The 19,523-nt window shown below is 44.0% G+C and overlaps 1 long non-coding RNA gene across 1 annotated transcript in view; it reads left to right on the top strand.

Moving 5' to 3' along the window:
* Nucleotides 1-430: 430 nt before the first annotated feature.
* The window catches only part of LOC136644773 (uncharacterized), a 47,261-nt gene continuing 28,168 nt past the window's right edge, over nucleotides 431-19,523 (top strand). Inside the window, exon 1 of the long non-coding RNA XR_010794110.1 lies at nucleotides 431-519. This is a non-coding gene — a long non-coding RNA (uncharacterized lncRNA). The remainder of the gene's footprint in view (nucleotides 520-19,523) is intronic.

Below are 19,523 nucleotides of genomic sequence, written 5' to 3' on the forward strand. Positions count from 1 at the left end.
TTATTCTGTTATAGGTTATTCAATATTTTGTTACACTATTTGGTTCAGAATATTTTTTTTCCTGTTTTCCTCCTCTAAAAAATAGGTGCGTCTTATGGTCAGGTGCGTCTTATGGAGCGAAAAATACGGTAAATTAACTGAGATATTTGAACCTTGGAGGTGGTGTGTTAATCTGAGGTGAGTCCAGCATATGTTTGTGATGGGGACGTCATTGCTTTACCACAGCCTGAGGTAAACGTGGCTGCCTGAGAAGCCTGTGCATGCATGTAAAATGCTTCTGCATGTGCACAGGGGTATGCTTATTTTTACTTCTAGGGCAAGTTTTCCAGGCTTATATGAGTGAACTCTCTCTATCAGATTGGCTTGGAAATAAGCCAAGCTATTTTCAGAAAAATGGGGGGGGGGGGAACTTGGCTTCATTAATGTGGCACATCAGGAGCCTGAGGGGAGGGATGGAAAGTTTTCCCCTGCTCTTTCGCCTTTCACCCACTGAAGGGAGGCAGGAGTGGATAGAAGGTGGTAAGTAAGAAATTCTTCTGTAGTTTGGATTTTAATTTTTAGGTTCCTAATGCTCACTTCAGCTGTGATGTGTTACGAGCTCCTGAAACATAGAGCCAGGCCTGAGCCTGGTGAGCTTCACCAACAGCTCTACTCTGGAGTGCAAACCTGACCTCATGGGACTTTTCAAGATATGTGTGGGGCAGCTGGTGTCAAGATGGGGATGCTGAAAGCTCTCAGGTTTGTGGCTCCAATAATCCCATTTTTGTTCCTTCTCTTCACTATGATCATTCCTTTGGAAATCCTTTCCCCTCATCCTGCCTAGACTGAGTGAGAAAGAATAAGGGTTTCATAAGAAAGGAAAATAAATCTGCAATTAATGTTGGTGAAACCGTATACCATTTAGCAACTCAGAGGTTCAACCTACACTATGTTGTCCTTGGATCTTGTAACACTTCCCTTAGCAGAAAAAGAGCCAAAGTGAGCATTTTAACCTGAGCATTGGTGGTTTTAATAAAAGCATTGCCTTTCATTTAAATTGATAGGGAATGTCCTCCGCAAATATTTTACTTTGTTAAAGAAGGAAAAAAGTATGGAAAGTTTCCAATGCACAGTACGTTCCAGGACTTTTCTTTGAAAGACTGGATAATTAAGTATTCTGTAACGAACCTACGAGTAGCATTGGTCCAAAAAGGAAGAGCAAAAGTCCCGGAGAACATTCAAAACATTGAGATGATCAAAGGTTTGAATAAACTACAGGCTTAAATACATAGAATTGAACTAATGAGGTTATAAGGAGAAGGTGAATTCGGCAAGCACTGACCTTATTTGATGAGTTGCTTGCCAGTTCATATATGGTTAAGATGGGGATGTTGGAAACAGTGCCACTGCAACAAAACATATTATAATTAAGTATATTTATATACTTTTAAAAAAAATTCACATAGTATTTTATAAAGTCAAATAAATAAATGGTCCCGTCCCAAAATCGTTCCCAATCTGAAAAGAAACAGAAGGAAGATCAGCAGTAACCACAAGAAAAGACACTGCGCTGGAGTGAAGAAGCAGTTACCCTTCCCCTGCTGAATATAAGATGTGCAGCACATAAAAGAGTCTTCTTTACTCTGTTAGCAGGAATATTATGGTGCATAAAAGGGTAACCAGAGGGTAACCAGAGGGTAACCAGACAGCAGGAGCATCTTCCCTATGAAAAAAGGCTGTGATGTTCAGGACTTTTTAGTTTGGTATAAAAGATCAATGAGAGACATGATTGACAGCCCATTTCTTTCCTCCTCCCCCCCCCCCCCGCTGATGCAGTCACACCAAAAAGGGGTATCCAATAGAGTGGTGGATGAGGGGATTTGGAAGAAGAAAGGGGAATTATTCCTACTCACCAATGGGTTTCGTTGGGCCTGTGCCAGCTTTTCTGCTGGTGCAGCTCTGAGGAGAAGAGGGGAGCTTCTGAACACAGGGAATAGGATCTGTGAATGTCAGTGCCACGAGATGTACTCTTCCCACCACCTCTTTGCTGGCTATTTCTCCTCCCTTCCATCCAGTATCACTCCCTCCTCGATCCCCTACCTCCACCACTACCTTCCCTGATCTGGTATGCATAGTGGCATCTGGTGGCAGAGTTGCAGCAGCATGCCCCAAATGGCTGCCAATGGGGCACTGCACACTCCATTGGCAGCTATTTTGTGACAGTAGAGGGGTCCAACTGTCATAAGGGACTCTGTGTGACAGCTCAATCCTATGGATTGGGCTGTGAGACTAAGGGCGCAATCCTAACCCCTTATGTCAGTGCTTTCCAGCACTGGCATAGCGGTGCCAATGGGACATGTGCTGCATCCTGCAGTTGGGTGTCACTCACGGAGGCCTCCTCAAAGTAAGGGAATGTTTGTTCCCTGACCTCAGAGCTGCATTGCCCTTATGTCAGTGCTGGAAAGGGGTTAGGATTGCACCCTTAGGGTACAATCCTAAATGCATCTTGGGCTGGTTCAAGTCCCTTGCGCCAGCCCAGAAGGGTGGAAAACATGCCATAAAGCATGTTTGTGCCTCCTCGTGTGTCAACTGGGCTGGCACAGGGATGCGTGCTGGCTGAGTTCAGTCAACACAGGGGTCTGGGGAGGGGGTGGGAGGGAGGCGTTCTGGGGCAGAGGGAGGGTGAGTGGAGAGCATTCCAGGGGGTGGGTGGGCAGGGAGCGGGAGGCAGGCCTGGGACCCAGCAGTTATGCTGGATCCCAACACTGTTCCCTGAGCAGCATGGAGTGGCTCCAAGCCGCTCCGTTCTCCTTGGACTTGCATCACCTCCTGAGGATGGCACAGGTCTGAGCCCCATTTGGGGCTGTGATGGCTTACCCAGGGGTAAGAGAAGAGTTTCCCCTTGCCTCTGGCTGAGCAGATTATGGCCCCAATCTTGCATTGGATACAGCACAGGCCTCCTGGCCTGCCAGTGAAAGATAGGATTGCACTGTTGTAAAATTATTCATGCAGTGGAGAGACTGGATAGGGATGACTTCTCTCCTTTCACAATATATTAAATCCCAAGGTTACATCCTGGTTCCATTCTGGAGGCTTGTCTGAAAGTCAGAACAGACATAAGTTGGAACAACAGATCCTTGCCCATTCAACTCTGTCATGCCTACATGAAAGAACCAGAATGGATGGATTGTGCCATCTGTGTGAAATTGGCCACTCTTGAAATATTGGCATTGGTCTGATCCAGCAAGAGAGCTGCTGCATTTTTAGTAAGATGGGGTTGGGCTGGATGCCAGCCAAATTCTCTCGAAGAATGGCTCACACGAGGGGTATATACTGTAATAATTTAAACATTTACAAAGAAAGCAAAGGTAGTTCTCCATTTTTTCTCAGTACCTTTCTTTAATCAGCACATAGCATACCAAGGAAGGGTTTCAAGTTACTGCCTCTCAAGCACATTATACATTTGTCAGTGTTTTGGCACTCAGTTGATGTGGCTTTGTGACAGAAAGTGCTGGAGAAGAGGATTTACATAAGCTTGCCGCTCCTTCTCTGTGATTAGAAATGTGAATTGGCTGAACATGTTTGGCCTAGCAGTTTTGGTTTTCTTGGGCTCTTTTGAAGGATAGGTTCTGCCCACAAAACGAATGCCAGCCCTCCTCCATTTTTGTCACAGATAATTTCTTTGGTAAAAATGGAGGAGGACTCAGCCCAGCTCTAGAAATAAACCACTTCTGTGAGCAGCTCTTTGTGAGGGTCTAACTAGTCTAATACCAACTACTAAAGGATCTAACTCTGGATAGACTACAGCAGTGATTTTCTACCTTTTTCATCTTGGCCTCTGAAAAGGTGCTAAAATTGTCAAGGCACACCATCAGTTTTTTGACAATTGACTGTTGGTGAGGGGTTCAAATTCCCCAATGGCCCTACTAATAAATGACCCTTTATTTCCCACGTCACATCTGCAGACCATCCGGGCACACCAATGTGCCATGGCACAGTGGTTGAAAATGGCTGGACTAGAGGGTCTAATACTATGATCAACAAGACTCCATTATAATATTGTTAGAATTTTGATGCAAAATGATAATTGAAACAATGAAAATTATTAGTGGAGGTTACGAATGAACAAAAGGGGCTATATTTCCATGCCCAGTATGAAACATTACATTGAGGTACAGAATGCAACTGTAGCTTCCTCAAGGATATTTCCTCAAGGTGCACTGCATCAAGTGTGGACACTGCATCTAACACTGGGGTCTACAGCCATGACTGCCAACAATGGATTGGAAGCTGCACAAACAATGTCAGTGGTGCTAACAGCATCAACCATTTGTTGAGATGTTAAGCTTGTATAGTTAGATGTAAGGTTGCCTGACCCATGCTGCATAGAATGAATGGCTGGGAGAGGCAATGGACACACACAACGCCAGTCCAGCCAGTTGCTGGACTGGACTTCTGCCTCCTCCAGCGGCTGTCCCCTGGGGCCAGTAGCCACCTCCAGCTGCTGCCTGCCCAGTCATTCCACCATGCCCTGCCCATCCTCTTTTCATTTACTCTCCTTGGAGAACGAGTGAGATGAGGATATGTTGTGTGCAATGCTCTCAATCTACTACAGCAGAAGAGCAGGAGAAGGAGGTAGGTGGTGGCAGCCATTGTGTTCCTTTTCCAAATTGCTCTCAAGTGGTCAGGAAGAGGGTCTCCACTTCTTTCCATTTCCTTCATGCCTCCAGTACTGGATGGATAGAGAGGAACTTGGGAGAGGAGCTCACATGATCCTCCCCACCCCAGTCTGTTTTGAAAATGCAACAAAGTGAAGAAGGAAGTGATGATAAGACAGGGTGATGGCATAGGGAGCAAAACAAGCCAACAAAAAAGGAGAGATGGAATTTGGGTGTTGCTTAGGGCACCAGTTTGGCTTGGGGGACAGGCCACTATTAGATACATGCATCTCTGCATTGGGGCACATATTTCTCTGTTGCCTGAAACTTTTATGGAACTCTCACTACACTGAATGAAAACCATATCAAATTCAAAACTCCACAATGTATTTTCAGTCCAAATCTGACAAATCGGGTTCTCGAAAAGCATGACAAATCAAGCCTTTAATAATGCATACACATTTACCTGCAGCCCTTGGATAATCTTCCCCTCAAGGTTCAGTTCTGATTTCTTGCACCACTCAATTTTAGGAGCTGTCAATGTGTTCGTCAACACATTTCAGGTCTTCACAACAATCATTTCCTTACACATGTTTGTGGCATCCTTTAAAGTTAAAAGTAAGGACATGTTCAGGCAAAAATCAAACTAACCAAGCTATCCAAATTGTTGCCCCAGTTATTTATTAGGACTCAGCTAACGTGATAGCAGCAGAACCCTGTCTTTAAATGTGGATTTGCCCCAATTGGGGGGGGGGGAGGGAGCACAAACTGTGTGCACTCACGCACCCACATACACATCAGTAGTGGTGCTGGACCTTTGCCCACAATTTATCTCTTCATTGTGCAAACCCCAGTGTTACTTTCTCTCAGCTTTGATACCATCAGTGAGCCCAGCTGGGAATTAAGTGCTTTGATTGTGAGAGAAGCTGAAGGGAGGTCAAGGAATAGTTGAGCACATTCCATCACACAACCTACCTTCCCTTTCAATCACGGTTCCACAACCTACTTCAGTGATGGCATCACGGGCTGGCCAGGCTGGGCATTGGATAGTGCCTACATCTATCAGAGGACCCAGTCAGCAAGGCCAACCCCCTGAACCCCTTTGTCCTGGTGGTGATGGTGGCACAAGTTGGACACCGCTGTCTGTCACCGTTGTGTCACCGGTGAGTTTTGTGTCACTGCATCTACAAATGGAAGAATTCCACAGAGGCCCCTGTGCCCTCCAGATCCTCCAGAGATTGGTAGAGATTGGCCACCCACCACCCACTTCTGCAGCTGACAAAATGCACAAGGAGCATCGTAAGTGACTTTTCCTTTTATTATCATGGAAAGGCAGCAGTGGTGGACCCGAGGCGGCATCATGTGGCAGTCTAGGTTGCACTTCCCTGCAGACCAGACATTAGCTGAGGGCTCACAAGCACCTGAGGGCCCTCTGCATGACCCTGAAAGCCTCCTCTAGGGTTCAACTTTATGTAGAACTGTGGCAGAACAACATGCTCTACTGAGAACATCACTTCATCCCTTCTCCTGCCCTGCCCATCTCCAAATTAGTTTCCTGTAGAAAACTCATTCAGAGATGGCTTTGGAGGGTGGGAAGAGATGAAAGAGGGAAGGCATCTAAGGAGGCCTTGTGCCATCACCACTGAAGGTTTGGTTGGAGGCAACCTACAATAAAGCTTTCTTTGTTGTGAAACCCAGCATATGGAATTCCCCATGATATGAGACCAGGATGGCCCCGACTGTATTAAAGTTTTGCAGGGATTGTCAAACAGCAATCATTAGCTAATTGGTTATTATTCATTATCAGAGATAATAATAGAAGGAATCTTTCACTGTGTAGTAGAACATAACCAGGTTTACTGTGCAAAGCCATGGGAAATAATTAAAGGGTAAGTCATAAAAATGTTAAGGCTACATGTAAAACTAATAATGTTTGAGAAAGCTGTGCATTCTCTCCAATGAAAGCAGAATTTGTTAGAGACAAAATGTAGTTTGTTGTTTTATACCGTGCTCTAGTTTCCTGTCATGTAAAACATACAGATGTCAAAATTAAATGGGTCATGTCCTGCAGAACTTTCCTAAAGAAAATTATGTTGCTAGACGATTGATGCAAAGACAAATATTTCTGCTGACTCTTTTGTATTACTCTACTTTGGGCCCCAATTCTAATTTTCTTTTTCTTCCTCCAGAAATTCCCCCCCCCCAAAAAAAAACTCATGCAATGCTGCCTTACATAATCTGTGTTACGTTGGGAAAAGTGCTTACAAAATCACTTGCCATTTCTTTTACATCGGTAAGCTTGCAACAAGAAATCCTATAAATTTAATATAGGTTATTGTGTGTGGGGGGAGCAGGGAATGTCACTGCCACTGCTATAATCCTATTACCACTTACTTGGGTGGGGGGGGGGAGGCAGAATGAGGAAGGGAAAGGGCAGGTTCAGCAGCAGATGTGGACGAATCCTACCCCTTTCTGTTGCCTTTACATGCCTTGGTGCTGCACCAGCAAAACAGCTGATGCAGAACTGGGGAGCCCCATGGGAACAATGCAGAGGCGTTCCCGGAAGAGGGCAAAACAGTAAGTGTCTTCAGGAAGCTGGATGCCCGTGTCAAGGTGTCTCCTCCACTTTGCTCTTGCCTTCCCAAATGGCTCAGAAGCAGAGGGGGAGGGGTGGCTTTACATGGGCATCCAGGCACCTGAAGACACTCCAGGAATGCCTTTGGGACAATGAAAGCTTTCCTCAAGGCAAGTGACAAAAGTTCCCTTACTCTGAGGAGACCTCTCCAGCTGCCCCCCCCCCATAAGATGCAACACACATCTCCTTGGTGTGGCTGTATTAGAAGGGAGGGATTTAGTGTGTATTGGACTGCGTAACAAGCACATGGCAGCTGTTAGAGAGAAAAGATAGATTGTTAATCCTGACATCAGAGGTATTACTCTGAAGAAGGAATCCCTTAAAAAAATGAGTTAGTGTAGTGCAGTGTTTCTCAAACTGTGCGTTGGGACGTACTAGGTGGGTCGTGAACCAATTTCAGGTGGGTCCCCATTCATTTCAACATTTTATTTTTAATATATTAGACTTGATGCTACCATGGAATGGGACTGAATTTGGGGAAAGTTTACAGATCTGTACTTTGAGCAGGTTACTATGTATATGCTTTTAACCATGATAGTTAATGGGATTTATTCCTGGGTAAGTGTGGGTAGGATTGCAGTCGAAGGGCAGAATCCTAATCCCTTATGTCAGTACTTTCCAGCACTGGCATAGCAGTGCCAGTGGGATGTGTGCGGCATCCTGCAGTTGGGCATCACTCACAGAGGCCTCTGTGGGAATGTTTATTCCCTTACCTCAGAGCTGCATTGCCTTTATGTCAGTGCTGGAAAGCACTGACATAAAGGGTTAGGATTGCGCCCTAATATTGTTAATTTTCCTGCCTGATGATGTCACTTCTGGTCATGGCATCACTTGCGGTGGGTCCTGACAGATTCTCATTCTAAAAAGTGGATCATAGTGCTAAAAGTTTGAGAACCACTGGTGCAGTGCTTAAGGTATGCACTAGAATTCTGCTGTCATGGAGTTGCAGTAGGAACTTACATTGACAAGGTCTGAACATGGCTGATATAAAATGGTTGCATCAAAAATTTTACTGGTTCATGAATGAAGGTTGGAATCTCTTCCAGTTTTAAATCTTGACTATTTCATTTTCACAGCAGGGTAGGATACAGTTTTGTGTATGAAACATTTACAAGGAAGGCAAAAGTTACACTCCCTTCAGTCTGGGTGTGGCTAACTTTTGGCATACCAGTGTAGGTTACTGCCTACATAGTTGCATAGTTGTCTGTGTGTTTGGCATTCAGTTGATGTGGCTTTGTAATGGAGCGTGTCCTTATTCATCATGGGCATGTCCATTTCCCCCAACCTCGTGGGAAAGTTTGTGCCCATTTCTGTTTTAATCATTTCACCAACAAATAAACAATTTCTTTGTTTTCTAGTAGAATGCATGATTATTGAAGTTCCTTATTGGGAAGACTGAGAAGGGTTACATAAATTGTTACCAGCAAAACAGCTGCATACAATGATGATGCACACAACTCAAAACAGGGCCATTCTGCTCCCCTCTTTGCACCATGAGATATTACTCTTGATGTCACTGGATTACCTTTTTTAACATCCTAACTAGAATGTCATCATCTCCTTTCAGATGTGTTCTTCCTTAATAATAATAATAATAATAATAATAATAATAATAATAATAATACAGGTATTTATATACCGCTTTTCTTGGTCTTTACTCAAGACTTTATTCAAGACGGTTTACATAGGCAGGCTATTTAAATCCCCATAGGGATTTTTACAATTGAAAGAAGGTTCTGTCTTTCAAGAACCACAACATTCAGATGTTTCTTTCTGATCTGGTTTCACATTCTGGCCTCCATCCTCCCACGCTCAGAGCAGATGGAATAACTCAGCTCAGCTTGTCAGCTGCTTCAAGGTCGCACGGTGCCGGTGGCCTCGAACTGGCGACCTTGTGGATGTTATCTTCAGGCAAATGGAGGTTCTACCCTCTAGACCAGACCTCCTGCCCTTCTTCCTTCTGAGAGCTTGCAGGGTTGACCCAAAACTAGATATGTTTGTGGAATTCCAGTTGGTGTATATAGGTCATTTCCCTCAAGCAATTTGAAAGGATCATGAGTAATACTGCCTGAATGCTGGCATAGAAAAGTTTAAATTCTGGACAAATGAGTTCCAGATTCACACTGTACATAGAGTTCCATATGCAGATGATCTCAAAGATCATGATTTGACCTACTTCACAAAATCTGGAACTGAAGAGTCCCCTTTGATTTTAAAAATCATATGGTTATGACCCTCCTGGCACTGTACAAGAATATGGGAGACCAAGTGAATGTTCTCTCTCAAAACAATGCTCTACACATATAAAACAAGCAGATCGAATAAACAGGTTCTAACTAATAAATTAATTTCTACATGCAAGAATTTTTTGAGATGGGGTACTATACTGGTAATTTATAATTTTGACACACTCCTTTGTATAGGCCTCTAGTGAAGCATAATTGAATTTGTGACCATGTTCTGTCAGCCTGTCAGAACGTGGAAAGGCTTGAGATTACTGTATTACAGTTTTTGAATCACTCTGCAAATTAAAGTTACCACCCAGCCCTATGGCACATAATGAAAATGCTCACAGGACTCATCAAAATTGTTGGTGGGGCAGATGTGGCCTGAGGACTATGGTTTGGGTAGTTTTGCTTTACTACTATAATGAACTGATATGGTTAGGAATATAAATACCATGTTATACTTTTGAATGTAGAGATCAGTCCTTATCTGCAAAGATTAGAAGGGAACTATGGGTCAAGTAGTAGGAATGTATGAGTAGATAAGTTTTTTTATAAGACTTTCAGCTCAATCCTATGCATGTCTTTTCAGAAGTAGTAGCTATCTTCAATGGGACTTACTTCCAGGAAATTGTGCATAGGATTACAGCAATGGTTGTTTATTTCTGGCCTTTTCCTCTTCTTTGCATTCAGTGGCTGTGTCCAGGACAGTACTCAGCTCCGGTCCTTGTAGGTTGTATGGCAGAGCTCTGACAGTTGGTGGTCTTTGCCACAGCCTGATTGGGTGCATTGCTGGTTGTCCGGGGCACAATGTTCCCCTTGGAACAGCAACACAGTTGTTGCTGGGTCAGCTGGGGTGAACCCAGCTGGCTAACGCAATTGGTGCCTGATGCAATGCAAGGCACCTGGGTCACAGATGGGTCAATGATGTAGCCGTGCAGCCTCAGTGACTTGCCAGCAGAGCTGGTTGAACAACTAGGTTGGGAGAGGACGCTTCCTTCAGGATCAGGGATTGTGAAAGGAGCAACACTTACAGCAGGGCAAGGGCAAGAAGGAGCAGGGTGGAGACCAGAGGTACATGTGCATAAAGGTTCCCCAGCAGCTGATGAGGAGCACAGTAAAGGGTAGGTATCGGCCCTATGAGGGTGGCTGCCTGTGATCCCTGAGAGGAGAAGGCAGGAGGAGGAAGCAGGCAGTTTAACCCTTTTCCCTGGCCACATCTGAGGCTGCTTGGGCTCCTCTTTGTAGGATCCTGGATTCTGTATTCAGTACTCTTGCCTGTCCTTTCTAGCTTCCAGTTTCAATTAATTCCACAGCATGCAACTTTGTTCTCACTGATCACCTTACTTGGCTCCACAAAAACTTTTAGAAGACTCTCGCCAAATAGATCACAAACATATAGTTAAGGGCCAGAGCAATATCTCCCATTGAGCTTTTGACTGTCATCTTGTCAAAATTCAATATAATATACCTCCCCAACTACAATAATACAGAGTTCAGACAAGGTGCCTACACAAAGATATACAGGTTGAGACTAATTATTCGCGTGGGTTCAATTCCAAGCACTCACGTGGATAAAAAACAAACTATAGCAAATCAATTTAAAAAACAAAGTTTCTTTGCTCCAGTGATTGAAAAACAGTCTTGCTGACCTTTTGACTCTAAGATCAGTGTCATGAAGAAGACAATCCATCAGCACTTCACTCAGCCCCTCCCTTCACCAATGCAAAATGATCACCTTTCTTTCACGTGCTGGGGGAAGGGAGGGGTCTGAAGGAGAGAGAAGGATTGATGGATTGTTAGTCTGCTGCCCCCCCCTCTCTCTCATTAAGGAGGCTGTTGTTAAAGGATTGTTCAGTTTTTAAAACTGATTTTAAAGGGATGCATTTTTCCCCTTCTCCAGGGATCAGCACATTCTTTCTCATTTGCAGGGGCCATTCGTGTTGAGTCAAATCCGTGTATAAAAAATCAGTGTATAAATAGGCTGGACCTGTAATGTAAACCCTTGCACTTTGAAAAAGTCTAGACAAGACTGTAGTAAATTCTTTAAAAGGATTGGACTATTTTCCTTCTGTTTTTGAAAGGAGCAGTCCCTTGTAATTCTAGGCACCAAAGTTAAGCAAAAGAGAAGTCTTCAAGGAGTCATTCAAATGGACTCCCATTTAAAAATTTGATGAGCCAAGTTTTGATATTAAGTCTAATTCAAATCATATGAGCATTCTCTTTTGCCATATTCTGGATTTTCTCTTTTCCATTTGGCAAAAATGTCCACCAACTTATGAGGGGCCCACGCTTGTATAAAGAAGAAGTTTTATAAAGTTTAGAGCTGGCAATGAATTCAATATCCAAAACAACTGACCTTTTTTTGAAAGTATAAAACCAGAATTTTACCAATAACAAAAAGTATCCCCTTGCATTAAATTCCTTTGTGACTCATCTGCAAATGTAATAATAGAACACAGCATTAGAAAATGACTCCATAGCCTTTGGGTTGTAAAAATGGCTGAATCAGAAAGAGCACCATCATCTTATGGAGGTTGTAGGGTATATACTGGAGGTTGTAGGGTATAGATGCAACTTCCCAGTCTCACCTCTGTTTCTGGAAATTTTCATAATCACACTGGAAGTCTTGAAAGTATACCATATAGCCTTCCACCTTCAGTACCTACTGTATCTTGTGGGCCTCCTAACACTACCAAACACTAATCTTTCTACAGAGATAAGGCTCCAGAGATCTACATACATATGCATGCAGCCTCCTGTTGCATGCAAGGATCTGTGGATTATTTAAAAAACAATGCCATTAGAAGAGGAACAGGAGAGGACATTTCTGATCTCCTACAACTATGTACTAAAAACTATCATTAGATAAATGCAGTTAATGTAGTTGTCTTATTTGGAAAAAGATCAGTGGTGCAAATAATAATTGCATCACAAGACAATGAACACATGATGATGCCACAAATCAATATCACAACTAATGTTCTTTAACCCTCTCACACCAGAACCAGGGGACAGCCAATAAAATTGAGTGTTGGGAGAGTTAGGATAGACAAAAGAAAATATTTCTTTACCAAATGTGTAATTAATCTGTGGGACTCCTTGCCACAGGATGTGGTGATGGCATTTGGCCTGGATGCCTTTAGAAGGTGATTGGACCAATTTCTGGAGGAAAAGTCCATCTCAGGTTACAAGCCGTGATGGGTATGTGCAACTTCCTGATTTAAGAAGTAGGCTACCTCAGAATGCCAGATGCAAGGGAGTAGCACCAGGGTGCAGGTTTCTTCTTGTCTTGTGTGCTCCCTGAGGCATTGGGTGGGCCACTGTGAGATACAAGAAGCTGGACTAGATGGGCATTTGGCCTGATCCAGCAGGGCTCTTCTTATGTTCTTAACAATGGTCACTGCTGACTCAGGGAAATCCACAGTTTTAGTGATGCCAAGCAAGCAATAAGGGTAGCTCAGCTTAGCTGATATTTTCATTCCAGAATCAGAGTCAGTTTGGTATAAAATTGGGAAAGGTAGAAAAGGAGAGCAGCCAACCAATGATGGAGTGATAGAAAGGTGAAGGAAGAATATAATTATTGGAGTCTATGCTTTGTGTGATGAAAGCGGACACATCAAAACCAACTTTAAAGTAAAGAAGAAACAGTTGACTATTAAGAAGGTTGCATTACTAAGATCATTCTAAGGTCAACTTTCAACTCACAGTGAGACCAGGTATAAGTTTTTATAGACCTCACTGTCAGTTCTGAAAGGCAGAAGAGGGTTTAGTGGTTGAAGCAGGCTCAGTAGTATTTGTGTGTGAACCACATGAAAAGAAAGCAAAATGTCTTTAGTGATGGATTGTTTTCTCCTTTAGAGCCATTCCTACAAGACCAATTATTACCTCATTCTCTTTTATCATCAATGTATCATCAGACAGGAACAGGAGAAGATTTTTGTAGGCGTCCATGGACTGGACAGCATACAAACAACGTATCTTCACAAAATAACAGCCCAATCCAGTCCCAAACCCAAAATTGATTTAAGCACCAAAATGGCTGCCACTGCAACCTGTAGTGGGGGGGGGGGTGGTAATTGTAAAGGTAAGGATCCGCAGTGTGAGGGATCTACTGGGACATGCACTACTAGCTAAATAGCTATTGCAGGTCTGTGTGGACCTGCGCTGTAAAACTGGGGCCAGGAAGGGGGCAAGGATTCAGTGGCCACCACTGTTTCCAAACCTACCCCCTTCCTGGACCCAATCCTGACACCCCCTGCTCCCTCCCCACCCAGCTTCACCCTCTCCTCCCCACTCCATTTTCCATTACCTCCTCTTCTGCTGACTTACCTGTTCTGGCAGGAAGTGAGAGAGCCAATGACACAGGCAGCAAGGTGCAGGACTTCCTCTCAGTGCTCCCAGCAGCATGTATTGTTGGAATGCCATTTACCAATGGTGTTGACTGCTTTACGGCAGTGCCAGTGGAAGAGGAGCACGGACATTGCAAAGAAAGTACATGAGTGGGCTCTACATGTGCTAGTATATTCAACAATAGTCTTTCAAATCGTGTTATTGACATTCCTCTAGTGGAAATGCTTTTTCAGTGTACTCTGAAGTCTGCTCTGCCCTGTTAATGTTCTTGTTTCTTCCAGAACAATTTGTTTTCCTGTATCTTTTGGTCTGTTGAGTATTTGGCATCCCATGTAGTCAGTGTTTTTCCAGTGATTTGTTCTGCCCAGTGCCCTTTTCAGTGTTCCTGTGAGCGCTATTATTTTTGATTGTTGTCAACTATACTGCGCTGGAATCATAGGCTCTCATTAATTCCCATTTTAGCATGTTTATACTGCTGTTCCAATAGAATGAGGCTTCTGCAGATTCTAGGAAGTAGCCTTTAAAATAAAATAATCCATCTAGATGGGGGCCAAAATTTCTCTATTTCAGAATGGTTCTGTTTTCAACCAGGTTATATTCACAGCATGAGGAGATTGTCGTACAATCACTTAAAACTCATTATAACAAGTTCACAATATAAACTGTTACTATGTCCTATGATTTAGTCAGTTGAATCCAAGGCATATTCTTCAGTAAGGCAGACAAATTCAAAATCCCATGAGGCTTATGTCTGATTTGAATTAAAGGGGTGAGAGCATCCATTTTCATCCACTGTGCCGTGGCACATTGGGGTGCCACAAATGGTCTGCAGGTGTGCCATGGGAATTTGGGAGAGGGTCATTTATTGGTAGGGCCCCTGAATGTGAGACCCCCCCCCATTGGCAGTACAGTGTGTCTTGTCAGTTGTCAAAAAACGGATGGTGTGCCTTGACCATTCTAGTGCCTTGCCAGTTTGCCATGAGATCAAAAAGGCAGAAAATCTCTGGGTTAGAGAATCAATAAAAATATAGAGATATTGAGATCTGGATATGAAATCTGTGGATGGGGTCTATACACGCAAGTAATGTGCACTACCTGATCAGTCTGCTGCACTAAGATATGTTCAGGACTTTAAAGGATTTGACTCAAAACATTTGTGAGATAAGGAATCCAGCATACAACTATCACAGGGTGACTGCATTTGTCACTCGTAGTCACTCTTCGACAAATGCAAATGATATGCCAATTTATGACAGTGTACTTGCCTCCATATGGAAGGTACCTGTTGGTCTCTGGGTGGCACTACACCAGTGATCTGCCTCATTTTCCAAATATTTCAGTGCATTAAAACATTTGTATAAAGAATATAGCTGTGAGATGCTTCATAGGCAGAGGAAAAGACAGAGACATGGTCACAGCAAGCACAGAAAATAGAGAAAAGGAAAAGGCAGAAGAGGTACAGAATAAGAGGAAGAGAGAAAGAAGAAGGAAACAAGCAAGAATGAGGAAAAGAAGGCACCAACTGGTTTTATTAGTATATCTGTTACATAAACAAAAATGTTGGGTTCAGCTTGTTATACAATAAAGCCTACCAAGATCTTTCATGGGTTCCTGGCCAGATCCGGCCTTTGAAGAACTTGAGCCACAAGTAAAACCTGCTGGTATAAAGTGTATATTTATAATGAAATCTGATGATTTGCTTGAAATGATTTGCTTGGAATGAATGAGACATCAGAGGGGGTTTGCCTGGCTAAAACAAAATGAATGTTTGAATTGATTCGTCGGTTTCTGGAGAAACTGTCTTATTTGTTTCAATTTTCTATAAAAGAATTGTTGGTAAATCAAATAATAGACCAAAACATTATTTATTTAAATAAATAAATTTATACCTTGCCTTTCCCATGCCGAAGCAAATGCCCAAGGTGGCCAGCAAAGCTTTATGGTCAAGTACAGAGTATCACAACAAGTAAAAACAACATGGTGACAAATGAATATCAAAACAGAGCAAAGTTTAAGGGGAAAAGAAAAAAAAGTACTCATTGAGCCTGTGGTGAACAAATAAGACCAGGGAGGTTGTTAAGTCACAACAGTATGAGAGAAGGGCAGAGGGCAAACATGCACATAGCAGCCAAAAGCCAGATAAAACTGGTATGTTTTGAGCCCTTGCTGAAAACCCATGAGTGAGGCAGCAGTTCTCAGTTCCCCAGGGAGGGCATTCCACAGCTGTGGCACCACGACAGAGAAGGCTTGCGCCCAATCTGCTACCACTCTCACTTTGGACAAAGGCAGCACTTATAGAAGAGCCCTTTCAGCTGACCTGAGAGGGCAGGCTGGAATGTATGGAAGGAGTTGGTCTTTAAGGTAGCCTGGACCCAGGTCATGGAGGGCTTAAAGGTTAGAACTAGAACCTTGAATTGGGACTGGAAGTGGATGGGCAACCAGTGTAGCCGCTGGAGCAGTGGTCCAGCTGAGTCATAACGTCTGGCCCACTCGGGCCACCACATTCTGCACCAATTGCAGATTTTCAAATTAAGACAAGACCTTTTTAATACTCTGAAAACAATACCATTACTCGATTGTAAATTACTTTAGAATAGCAGTTCCCAAAGTGGTGTGTCGCAACCCACCATGGGAACCAGAAGCAGGGTATTCACCCTTAAGAGGAGTGGCCCTGCTCCAATTGCAGCAACGGCACTGCAGCTAAACAGGAAGTAACTGTTGGTTGGAGATAAGAATTGTTTACACAGCCACAGAGGACATTGCTGCCCCCCCCCCCCAGCAAACACTTACCTGGTTCTCAAGTCCCCTATAGGGGTTTGGGAACTGCTGCTTTAGAACTGATGATAATTAAATTTAAACACAGGAGTTTGTGCTCTGCAGAGGGTCTGGTTTTTAGGTAGCCTGTGAAACTGGTCAGCTGAAAGTTTTAAAGCGGACCTCTGGCAGTGACAAACTTTCTGTTTATAAAGAAGCTTTGTCTTACACAGAAGACTAATAATGTGTGCTGCAATTATCTGCGAACACATAATCACTTGCTTACTTTCATCTTGTGCACAAATATAAGCCAGGGACCAAGGTGAATTTAGAATCTAGTTATACATAGGGCTTAATTATGCACTCTTGAGCCCTTTGATGTCAGTGGGAACTTTGTCTGACTAAGGGAATGATTGATAAGACTACAGGGGCTAACCTGTCACTGCTTTTTATAGGTAGAGTAGTCCAGCAAGCAGTTTCCCTGTGTGATACAGGGGCTGATTCCAGCACAAACCTATGCACAGGAAATAGAAGGCTTAGGTGAGTCAACACAGGCTGGAGAGGAGGAGGCAGAGTGCAGAGAGATTTACTTCATCAAAAAAGTTTGCTAAGGAAAACAACCATTCAGCAGAGAAAGAGAGGGTCCTGCTTTATTCAAATTAAGCCAGGTACAGACTCCTACATAGAATAGCAATGGCAGCTTACAGGAGTAAAGCTCAGTAAAGCTCAGGAGTAAAGCTCCGGATGTAAGCCTCGGCAGCGGAGCAGGGAATGCAATGGCACGATCCCCAGGATCATGCTGCTATTGGGGGGTGCCAGGAGCTTTCCATTACTTACACAAGGAAGCAGCAGCATCCCGGGGGGTCTGGGGAGCCCCACAGATGCCTCCACAGGGCCCCCCAATGTGCAGAGAATGAAAAAAATTTGATTGTGATCTACTTCCAGTTTGTGATCATGAAAAGCAGCTTGGCAGTGACTGTCCCTTACCTTGTAACCTTTCTTGCCTTCTGAGGCCCCTTTCTGTCTCTCCCTCCCAGAAAACTGGCAGTAGCAGCACTGCTGAAAGGGTGATGCATGCAACAACCCAATTATTATGGGAGGGGGGTTGAATAATAAGCTTCTAGGGGCCATATCTGGCCCACATTTGACACCCCTGCCCTAAATCCTGCTAATTTTTTTAATCTGTGATCTTCATGGTCCTTTCTCATGAAAACCCAGAAAGCATTGATTTTCAGATTTTTGAGGAGGAGGAGAGATGGGGAGGCCTGTATATCTTCAGACCAACAGGCAGGCCAAGAGGCTTGCACTGCATCCAGCGCAAGATAGGGTGCCAAAGTGGCTCAGCCGGAGGTAAGGGAAAACTCTTCCCCTTACCCCCAGGTAAGCCACTGTAGCCCCAGTGGGATTTCTTGGACTTACACCACCTCCTGAGGTGGCACGTCAGAGGAGAGTGGAGTGGCTTGAACCCGCTCCGCGCTGCTCAGGAATGGGGGTTGGGATCTGGCATAACAGCTAGATCCCAGCCCCACCTCCCACTCCGCTGGGACAGCCCTCCGCCTGCCCTACCCCTGACCCAGAACACCTCCTGCCCACCTCCTCCCCGCCCACTCCAGAGCCTTGCATTGGCTGAGCTCAGCCATGCAAGGCTCTTCCATGAAGTTGACGCAGAGGCTGGATTCAGCCTCTGCGAGCCAGCACACATCCTTCCACGGGCCCAGCCGACTCACAAGGAGGCGCAAACATGCTTTACCCTCCTGGGCCAGTGCAAGGGACTTGGGCTGGCCTAAGGGCGACTCAGGATCATGCCCCTAGTTGCAGTAAGGTAAGGGGACTGGGGTAATGCTAAAAAGGTGGATTTCGAGCAGGAATTTGAAGGAAATTGTGGCAGGAAATTTGAAGTGGCAGGTGATCAAGGAGGGAAGTTCCATTCATAAAGGAAGACAAGGAAGACATGACAGAGCTATTAAGAGAGCAGGAAACCTTTTGATACCAGAGGGCTCTGAAACTGGAAGGATGAAGGTGGCTGGAACGAGTGTAATGGAATATGAGCTGAGAGGTAAGGAGGAGCAAGGCCAGAATTGGCTTTGAAGATAACGATCAGAAGTTTGTGCTGAATAAAGGAGCAAACCAGAAGGCACTGTAGTTATTAAAATAGGAACTCAGACAACCACCTATCACTGCGTGTATGAACAGTACTGTTCAGTTGTCAGTGGGACTTTTACCTGCAGGATGCTTTAAAGATCAGGCTGCACTGTTAAATTGGACTTTGAGGGTGGGCAGGGACACTAAAATTGCATACTACTGAATGATTTGGAAACACAAATAAGGCAACTCGCAGCCTCCAAATGACTTTGCTGCAGAATCCAGGTCTGGAGCTCTGTGGATTAGTTCCGTGATATACTTTGAAAAATAAATAAACCCTGTTGCCTTGTGTGCCAAATTCCTCCTTTTTTTACAAGAACGTTCTGCAAGTAGCTCCCAGTCAACACCTCTTTGTACTTGTGCCCTAGTGGGGTCAGGCCTTCTAATATAAACTTCTCTGTCTCCTGACGGGAGCTCTGTATCTGTCTTGCACTAACACTGAAGCACAAAGCTCTCTCTCTCTCTCTCTCTGCACTGTTTCTACTGCAGAGCAGGCTGCATTGTAAAATGGCCTTATATCATGCTGCTTTAATAGTGGTGTTTTAAAATGTTTTTTTTTAATAGTCCAAGTGAAAGTGAATGCTTCATTCTGTGTATGTCTCTCTACATCTCTGCAGTACAGCATTAGAAATGCCATTCTCCCAAACTGATTTATTTAAGAAATTAATTCTGTCACTTATAAAGCCCTATCAGAGTAGCTAAGATATGAAATTACAATCTAGAAAAAAATATAAAGGCTACCAAGTACATGCAGTGGCATAGCTTAGGGGAGCGGGG

The sequence above is a fragment of the Tiliqua scincoides genome, chromosome 3 (genome assembly GCF_035046505.1).
Source record: "Tiliqua scincoides isolate rTilSci1 chromosome 3, rTilSci1.hap2, whole genome shotgun sequence".
NCBI lineage: Eukaryota > Metazoa > Chordata > Lepidosauria > Squamata > Scincidae > Tiliqua > Tiliqua scincoides.